Genomic DNA, 9825 nt, shown 5'->3' with positions numbered 1-9825 from the left:
AAGCGGAAGAAGGATTGGCCCAGCCAAAGGAGGTGCCCACTTCCGAGGAGCTGGAAGCCTTCTTCGAGGAGGCACTGCCGAACATGGGGACCCCTGGGGCTAGCGTATCCGGGCGAGGTAACTCACCTATGCTTTTGACTTATGCTCCTCAAGTTGGGGACTTAGCTAGAGATAGGCTAGCACATCGAGGCCCCACGTTCGGGGCTGACGGGGAGACGAGACCTTCGTCTCCCGCTCCCGTAGGCTCGGAAATTCTCATGTACCTGTCTGGGTTCCTCCAATACGGGAATTTCCTGAACTCGGATGACATGGGGGACTGAGTCTACTCTTTCGCGCTAGATGAATTGAGTCATGTACGGGGCTTAGATAAGGGTTCGTCCCGGGCCACTCTTAGTTTTGACTTCTCTGTTTGCATGTTAATTGTACTGACTCCTTTTCATTTGTGTTTGTTTCAGGAGATTCCGACATGTCCGATCCTGTGGACGAGATGAGGCAGCTCCTTGAGACAGGACAGCCAAGGCCCCGACAAAGAAGGATGCCAAGAAAACATCCGAGGTGCCAGGCCCGGAACTCCCCCACAGCAAGGAGACGCCAGGGGCGGATCCTCGACCCGGCCAGGTTGCACTTGCCGCGGTTCCTATTACGGCCGTGGACCCGGCCATCGTCCCCAACCTTCTCATTCACCACTCGGTGATCGATCTGGAGCTGAGACCTGCGGTAAGCCAGAGTTCCAGGAAGAGGGCCGCGGTGCCAGGAGCGGCGGAGGCGGAAACCGGGAACAAGAGGCCCCGGACAAGGCGGGCTAGCTCTGCTGGAGAGTCTTTCGGGGAAATTCGCCTCGACGCGAAAGACCTTCCGGCAACACCGGCCCTTCCCATCCATCCGGCATTACCCGAGGATGGGAAGCCGTCTTGCGGGACGAGCAGTCCAAGCTTATTTCCCGGACCTGGGATAGTGGCCGGGAAAGGAGGGACGAGACCTACAAGGCCTTGATGATTCGTCATCAGGTTGAATTCACTGAGCGCCCGGCGGCTTTCAGTGCCCCTCAGCCAATCGTGGATCGGCTAGTCGCCGAGGCGGACCTGCTGGATCAGGTGGGGAACACCATGTCCAATCTCCAACTGAAGCGATACGCCACCATCGCCAACCCGGACATGCTGTTCATTTCCCAAGCTCTCCGGCATCAAGCCACCGCTGTAAGTTTGCTTTGCATCTTCTTTCTTCTTTTCCTTGTTCAGTAAGGACTCTTCTAACTTTGCTTTGTTCCAGGACGCTCTCCTATCCCATCGGAATGTTGACTTGGTGGCTGAGGCAGCCATGAAGATGGAGACGCTCCAGCTGGAGCTGGAGGCGGCCGTGAACCAAAGGGAAGCCGCCAAGGAGGCCTTGGCCAGGGAGACAATCCAGGCAAATGAGTCCCTGGGAAAAGCGGTTGCTCAGGCCAAAGCAGACCATGCGGAGTTTGATCGGGTCACTTTCCGGCTTGAAGAGGCCATGTCCCGGAAAGAAGCCGAGGCTGACGAGAAGATGGCCCTTCTGGAGGCGGAGCTTCTCCGAGTAAAGGTTGTGGAGGAGGCAGCCGCGACTCAGTCTATCCAGGACCGGGAGAAGGTCAAAGGTTTGGAGGCCCGGATCCATGAGCTGGACAGCTCGCTTCGCTAGGAGGTGAAGGCACACGAGGAGACCCGCCATGCAAAAGAGCAGGCGGACGACATGCTGCGCATCACCTTCGAGGAGTACATCAACATGGCCTGGCGCAAGGACAAGAGCATGAACCTCCTAATCTTTCCTGACCCGGACTCAAAGAGAGCCGAATTTGAGGCCAAGGAGAAAGAGGACGCGGAGCTCCTAGATGATGAAGCCTAGACCAGGGTCTTTATCTCGCCCTTTTTTTTCTTTATTTTGTGATAACATTTTTACGAACACGTACGTGTCCAAGACAATTTGTAGTGTTTTATCCAGTTTATGTTATTTTTGTTGATCTTTTTTTTATCACCGTGCGGAGCGTCTGGTCCTGGTTCCAAAGGCTTGGACTAGATTATTCATGACTTTAACTTAACTTACTTTAATCCCGTTATCTAGGACCCAACGGCCTGGGCCATTAGGGAGTTGATAGTCATTACTGAATCTACCCGTCCATTCCTCAACTTCAAAAATCTGATGGCTTTGGCCATCGGGGTTATTTGATTAGTTTATTTTGAAACCTAGACTAGGCTCCCACGGCCTGGGCCGTACTAATTTTGCACACCTGGGACCCGCATTCTAACAGTCGCAGGCTATGTCCTTGCTCTGGGGCATACCAGATACTTTTATCCCTCGGACAATGTTCATCCGAGGCGGGACCAGCCTGAGGCTTGGTCCTCTTTTTTATACCCCCGGACATCGTTCGTCTGAGGTGGGACCAGCCTGAGGCTTGGTCCCATTTTTTATACCCCAGCACATCGTTTGTCCGGGGTGGGACATGCCTGAGGCTTGGTCCCCCCTTTATTATACCCCCAGACATCGCTCGTCCAGGGCGGGACCGGCCTGAGGCTTGGTCCTCTTTTTTTTTTAATACCCCCGGGCATCGTTCGTCCGGGGCGGGACCAGCCTGAGGCTTGGTCCCCTTTTTTATAACCCCGGACATCATTCGTCCGGGGCAGGACATGCCTAAGGCTTGGTCTAACAGGGTTTGTACCCCCAGACCTTGCCGGTTTGGGTTGGGACTAGGCCTGAGCCTTGCGCCCCGCCTGGTATTTGTTCATACTGGGAATACCCTTAAGTGAGCGGAGACTGGTCTGGGGTCACTTGAGTAGAATTTTCATTGTTTAATAACATTTCTTTATGGTGTTTTGTACACTCCATTTTTATTATTCAAGGAATCGCCCTGAGGCGTACATTATTTACAACGAAAATATAAAAATGGAACATGTTCTCTCGACTACTGATAGTATTTACGGAGATGTTCTGCGTTCCAGGCTCTTGGGACATCCGTGCCATTGAGTCGCTTTAAACGGTACGTTCCGGGGCACACTTCGTGCTAGATCTCGTACGACCCTTCCCAATTCGGGCCCAGAACCCCCACTCCCGGATCTTGGGTGGCAGGGAAGACTCTTCGCAGGACCAGATCACCGATTTCGAACCTTCATCTTTTTACTTTAGAGTTGAAATGCCGAACGATCTTGCCTTGGTACATCTTTAGCTACACTTGTGACTCTTCCCGGATCTCCTCGATGAGATCTAGGGATTCCTGGAGTAAGGCGTGGTTCTGGGCGGGCTCGTACATGTCTCTTCACTGAGACGGGATGGTTGTTTCAACAGGGATAACGGCTTCGCATCCATAGACCATGGAGTAAGGAGTGTGCTCGGTGGATGTCCTTTCGGTTGTCTAGTAAGCCCACAAAACGCGGGACAGCTCTTCGGGCCACTTACTCTTGCAGGCTTGGAGTATTTTCTTTAACGTCCCTTTCAAGATTTTGTTGACGCCTCTGCCTGCCCGTTTGCTTGGTGCCTGGCAATCGCGGAGAAGCTTTTGACGATACCATGTCTTTCACAGAAATCGGTGAAGTGGATGCTGTCGAACTGCTTTTCGTTGTCAGATACAATCTTGTAGGGAAGCCCGTACCGACAACGATATTGTTGATGAAAAATCCAGGGCCTTCTTCAAGGTGATTGTACTCATGGGTTCTGCCTCAACCCATTTGGTATAATAGTTGACGGCCACGATGGCGTATTTCACCCCCCCCTTCCCGGTCGGGAGCGATCCTACCAAATCGATTCCCCACACAGCAAAAGGCCAGGGGCTTGTCATCAGGGTTATTTCCGTTGGTGGGGCTCGCGGGACTTTGGTGTACCTTTGGCACTGCTCGCACTTGCGGACGTAGTCAATATAGTCTTTCTTCATAGTTGGCCCGAAATATCCTTGGCGCAGGATCTTTTTGGATAGACTAAGTCTGGCTGTATGGTCTCCGCAGAAGCCTTCGTGCACTTCATACAGGATGGCACTTATTTCAGTCCCGGACACACACCTGAGGTATGGCATGGACAACCCCCTGTGGTAGAGTTTTCTGTCCATCATAACGTACCTGTTGACCTGGTATTGAAGCTTCCTGGCTACGACCCTGTCTGCTGGCAACCCACCGGTTGTCAGATAGTTGACAAGGGGTCCCATCCAGGATGCGGAGTGGTCAATGGCATTGATCACGGAGACTTGGATGCTTGGCATGGGGAGATGGTTAACGAGGGACCAGTCTGGACAGCTTCGCTTTGCCATCAGTGGCTAATTTTGCTAGCGTGTCCGCGAACACATTTTGCTCTTTGGGGATCTGGCAGATGGTGTGTCTCTTGAACGCTTGCAGCATTTCTCTCTCCTGAGTCACATAAGTCGCCATTCTCTCCCCTTTGGTTTGATATTCTCCCGAGACCTGCCTGAAAACCAGCTGGGAATCGCTGTAGATCTCTAGGTTTGTGGCCCCTACTTCCCGGGCCAAACGCAACCCGGCCAGCAATGCCTCGTGCTTGGCCTCGTTGTTCGATGCTTTGAAATGGAAATGCAGAGCATTTGCAACTGGTGTCCCTGTGGCGACACTAGGATGATTCCGGCCCCAGCTCCAGTCTTGTTCGAGGCCCCGTCCACGAACACCTTCCATACGGGCGCCGCGGGATTCGCGGGGCTATCCGCCTGGGTGATCCCAGAACATTCCACGATGAAGTCGGCTAGGGCTTGCCCCTTGATTGAAACTCTAGGAACGTAGGCTATATCGAACTGACTTAGCTCCATGGCCCACTTTAGGAGTATCCCTGACGACTCGGGCTTCTGTAACACCTGCCGCAAGGGGTGGTTGGTCAAAACTTTTATAGTGTGGGCCTGGAAGTAAGGCCGAAGTTTCCAGGACGCCATCAGTACACAAAATGTTAATTTTTCAATCAGTGGATACCGTGATTCAGCCCCCAGCAACCTTTTACTCACGTAGTAGACCGGGAGCTGGGATTTTTCCTCCTCCCGAACTAGTGCGGCGGGGCTGATCGCGTCCTCGGTCATTGCCAGATAGAGATATAGGGGCTCTCCGTCCACCGGTTTTGCCAAGATCGGAACTCGGGCCAGGTGCTCTTTCAGCTTTTGAAAATATTCTTCGCACTCGGCTGACCATTCGAAGCGTTGGCTTCCCCGAAGAACATTGAAGAACAAGATGCACTTGTCCGTGGCCTTAGAGACGAAACAGCTTAGGGCGACTATCCGCCCGGTCAGACTTTGCACGTCTTTATGCTTCCGGGGAGAGGGCATATCAATTAGTGCCTTGATCTTTTCTGGATTGGCCTCTATTCCCCGGAAGCTCACTATGAACCCCAAGAATTTCCCGGAGGCCACGCTGAAAGTGCATTTCTTGGGATTCAGCTTCATCACATACTTCCGAATGACCGCGAAGGTCTCGGCCAGGTCGTCCGAATGTTTCCCGGATGTCTTGGAATTGACCAGCATATCGTCGATGTAGACATTCATGTTTCACCCCAGCTGGGCCCGGAACATTCATTTGATGAGCCTCTGATAGGTGGCTCCGACGTTCTTGAGTCCGAAGGGCATGACAATGTAGCAGTATATTCCTTTGTCGGTTTGGAAACTGGTGTACTCCTGGTCTGCTGCATGCATGGAAATCTAATTGTAGCCGGAGTAAGTGTCCATGAAGCTTAAGATCTTGTACCCGGATGTCGCATCCACCATCTGGTCGATCTGGGGAAGCGGGAAGCAATCCTTCGGGAAAGCCTTGTTGAGATCCGTGAAATCGATGCATGTCCTCCATGTCCCGTTCGGCTTCGGCACCAGAACAGGATTGGCCAGCCACACGGGGTACACAGCCTCGCGGATGAAGTTGATCGATGATAGCTTCTCTACCTCCAGCTTGAGGGCCTCGGCCCTCTTCGTTCCCAAGGGCCTTCGTTTTTGTCGGACCAGGGTCACGTTCGGATCGATGTTCAATGCATTGCAGATGATGTTACGGTCGATCCCCATCATATTTGAATGGGACCAGGCCAGAATATCCTGGTTCTCCTTTACTTGGGCGATTATGGCGGCTTGGACCTCTGCCGGCAGATTTTTCCCGACTTGGATTATCCTGGTCAGATCGGTGTCACTAATGCACACCTCCTCAATCTCGTCCATGGGCTCCAGGACGCGGTCATCTCCTATCCTCGGGTCCAGCTCATCCTCCTCGCGGACCACTCTTCCTGCAGGGGGAGGTAGAACCGGGCCGATGACTTCCTCGTAGGGTTCCTCCCAGACCATGTAGATTGGTCGGGCAGACACGTGGTAGCACTTCCGGGCACTCTTCTAATCCCCCCAAACTGTCCCCACCCCTCCATTATCGCAAGGGAACTTCATGCAAAGATGACGGATGGAGGTGATCGCCCTGAACTCGACTAGTGCGGGCCGGCCGAAAATGACATTGTAAGCACTTCAACGAGTGCTGCAACTCGCTCCCCAATGTTACGAGCAACTGGATCTTTCCCATGGGGAGTAACGCGTCTCCATTGAAGCCGTAGATCTGGGTTGGGCACAATGCCAGATCCGCTTTGGTCAAGCCAATCGCGGCAAAGGCGGGCTTGAACAAGATGTTGACGAAGCTTCCGTCGTCCACTAGCACCCAGGACACCAGCTTGTTGGCGATCTGGGCATCTATGACCAGCGAGTCATGGTGCGGGAAATGGACGTTACGGGCGTCGTCCTCCGTGAAGGTGATAAGGAGGTTCATAAGTTTTGGGCGCTGAGTCGAGGCCTAGACTAGAGCACACACCTCCTGATTGTGGTCGAGCTCGCTTAGGTAGCGTTTCTGATCATTTCTGGACGGCCCTCTCAGGTGAGGCCCGCCCGAAATGGTGGCCACATGTCCGTCCATGCGAGGGGGTGCCATCCTGGATGGATAAAGCATTCCAGGGCCAGGTGTTTGCGCGATGGGGCCCCCTGAGGGGTTTGCGCCGCCGAGCCTTGTGCATATCCTCCCTGAGGCGGATATGCTATGGGCGCACCCGAGACCGCGGGTTGTCTGGGACCTGTTGACAGGTTCGGGACTCCCACGAGCATCCTGACCCACTGGTGGAGATGCCCCAGCTTGATTAGATTCTCGATCTCATCCTTAAGTTGTCAGCACTCTTCAGTCGTGTGGCCCATGTCCTTGTGGTAGGCGCACTGTTTGTTGGTATCTCTTGGATTCCTCCCTCCTTTGAACATGGGGACAGTCTTCCGGTAGTGAACCGCCCTTTCTGTGGCCAGCAAGATGTTCTCCCTAGTGTCCACCAAATTGGTGTATTCCGAATACTGGGGCTCGTAGACCCTCTTGCCTTTCTTAGCCGGCTCAGACCAATTTTGGCCTTTTCCAGACCTCTTCCCCCGGGAGGGGTTTGCACTTGCCTCAGTCCCCCCCACCTAGGACTGCTGGGCCCCGACGGGGGCAGCGCTGTGACCCACTGGTGCGGCTCCATATCCGGAAAAGGGGGCGGACTGGTGTAGGTAACCCCTGGCATAGCCGCCAAACCTGGGGCAATCGGGGGAGTGACGTAGGGCTGTGTCAGGAACTGCACCCCATATCCCGGGAATGCCGGGGCATTGGGCTGAGGTGTCGGCGGCCATCCGAACGCTTGGATCTGAGCCTCCTCCCAGATGATGAGCCCCTGGACCCTCCTTATGAATTCTTCTAAGGTAGCAGCCTTGCTACGCTGCATGTCATCCCAAAGGGGGGACCCGACCCGGATCCTGGATTGCAATGCCACCAGGCGTTGCCCATCGTCCACCTTGGTCTTGGAGGCCTCCTCAGTGAAACGTTGGATGTAGGCCCTTAGTGTCTCCGTGGGGAGCTGTTTAAGATTGGCGAGGGCACTGATTTGCATGTCCATCCTCATGGCAGCCACGAACTATTTGTGAAACGCCGACCTGACTAGGATTGGATGGATCCTGGCTTGAGTCTCTTCCACCATTCCTCGGCGAGACCGCCGAGAGTGATCGAAAAATAGAGACACTTTCCGTCATCACTAATGTGGGCCACAATCATAAGTCGGTTGTACCGGGACAAATGATTCTTGGGGTCGGTGTTCCCAGTATAGGCAATGAGACTCGGCATCTTGAACCCCTTGGGGAGCACAGCGTCCAGGATGTGCCTCGCAGAGGGCTCTTTGTCCTCCTCATCGGAGTCGGTGTCCGCTCCTTCCTACTTGCAGACCAAGCGGTCCGTGACTTTTTTCAGAGCGGCCAGTTGCTCCATGAGCTGCCTGGCCACGCCATCCTCTAGGAGAACTCTCTCATTCCTCTTGTCGATGATGTTGTTCCTAAGGTTGCCACCTCGGGGGTGGATCTTTTCCTTACGGGCCTGTTCCTTCCGAGCGTTCAGCCCATCGCGCAGGTCCACCCGGGACGTGTCCTCCCCAGAACTAAGGGCGTGATGCTGCCCGCTATGCAGGCGTTCCCAGCGATTTTTGTTCACTGAAGCACTGGGGTGCAAAGACCTTTCCCGTCCAGCTTGCCCTCGGGCATACCGGGGCCTAGAATCCCGAGGGCACATCCCTTGCGGATTGGTCGGGTGGCCCTATCCTGGGACGAGGCGCACCTTCTCTTTCCTAGAGAGCAGCCGGGGATGGGTCCCAGCTCTCGGGACGGGGGGATTTTTCCCTTGGGCTTTTTCCCCGCCTTCTTTTTCTCCCAGTCCGGGTTTCCTAGGTCTGGCTCAGGAAACTGCTCCGTGGGAGGGGTCAGCCTCACATCTTTGGGGGCTCCGATTCTGGCCTACGGAGCGAGCTGTTGCGCTCTCGGAGGCGGGCCAGCTGGGAGATTGGTCGCCGGACCCTGCACGGCTATGAATGCTTGTAGGGCTTGGAGGGACTCTTGCATCTGCCGAGATGCCTCCGCCTGCTCAGCAATCTTGGCTTCCTAGTCCAGGACTTGCTGCCTCAGTCTAGTCACCTCCAGATCCTCCTGGTTGGGGTCCACTCCTGGGATCTCGGGATCCTCAGCTTCATCATGATATTCCCCCTCATTCCCCTCCTCTTCTTTGTAATAGTCCTCCTCGTACTCTGTTCCTCCTTCGTAGTCTTGTGACTCGTCAGGGTGGGACGTCTGATGAGGAGCGTCCTCAGGTGGACTTTGAGGAAGAGGTTGGGGGGGCAGTGGCTCTCCTTTGCCCTGTTCTGGGTTAGTAGGGTCAAAAGTGGTGTGTCTTGTATTCACCATTGTTGTAGAGGTTTGATGTCAACACTAACTTTCTCAGGCTCTCAATGAAAGCACCAAAATGTTTACCGAGATTTTCAGAAACTATAATAATAAAAGATAAGAGAGATTAAGAGAAAGGGTTTAGAGGTTATAAGCAAGATTTTTACGTGGTTGGGGCGTTAACGAGCCTTAGTCCACGAGACAGTTGTATTAGAACTTCGGGAGTCTACCACAGTGGGGTTTTCTCTTCGTTTTAGCAGAGTAACAATATGCATGCCAAAAAAAAGGTCCCTTCTCCAGTGCTCTGTTACATGTATTTATAGGTTCACAGGAGCACTGGGCGTGGGCCGGGCTAACCCGGGCCCAATAAAGGTATAAATATTGTTGGATTCTCTATCGGAAGCCCAATACAGAATAAATAAAACATCAAAGAAAAATGCTAACTTGAGCCCATTGGGCCAGCCCAAACCGTAACTATCATCCGACAAATTGGAGCTTTTGGTCTAGACATTTCAAATTACGAGACGGATTCAGGGGACAAGATCGGTCAGAGAAGTGGCGGCACAGGTCTAAACCAGCGGCGTACAATTCCGAGGTGGCCTTTTCTGTAGGTGAAACGTGGGGACAACTCCCACGCTTCGCAGGGCGGAGTCAGG

This window comes from Humulus lupulus, chromosome X (genome assembly GCF_963169125.1).
Source record: "Humulus lupulus chromosome X, drHumLupu1.1, whole genome shotgun sequence".
Taxonomy (NCBI): domain Eukaryota; kingdom Viridiplantae; phylum Streptophyta; class Magnoliopsida; order Rosales; family Cannabaceae; genus Humulus; species Humulus lupulus.
This window is presented reverse-complemented; position numbering follows the sequence as displayed.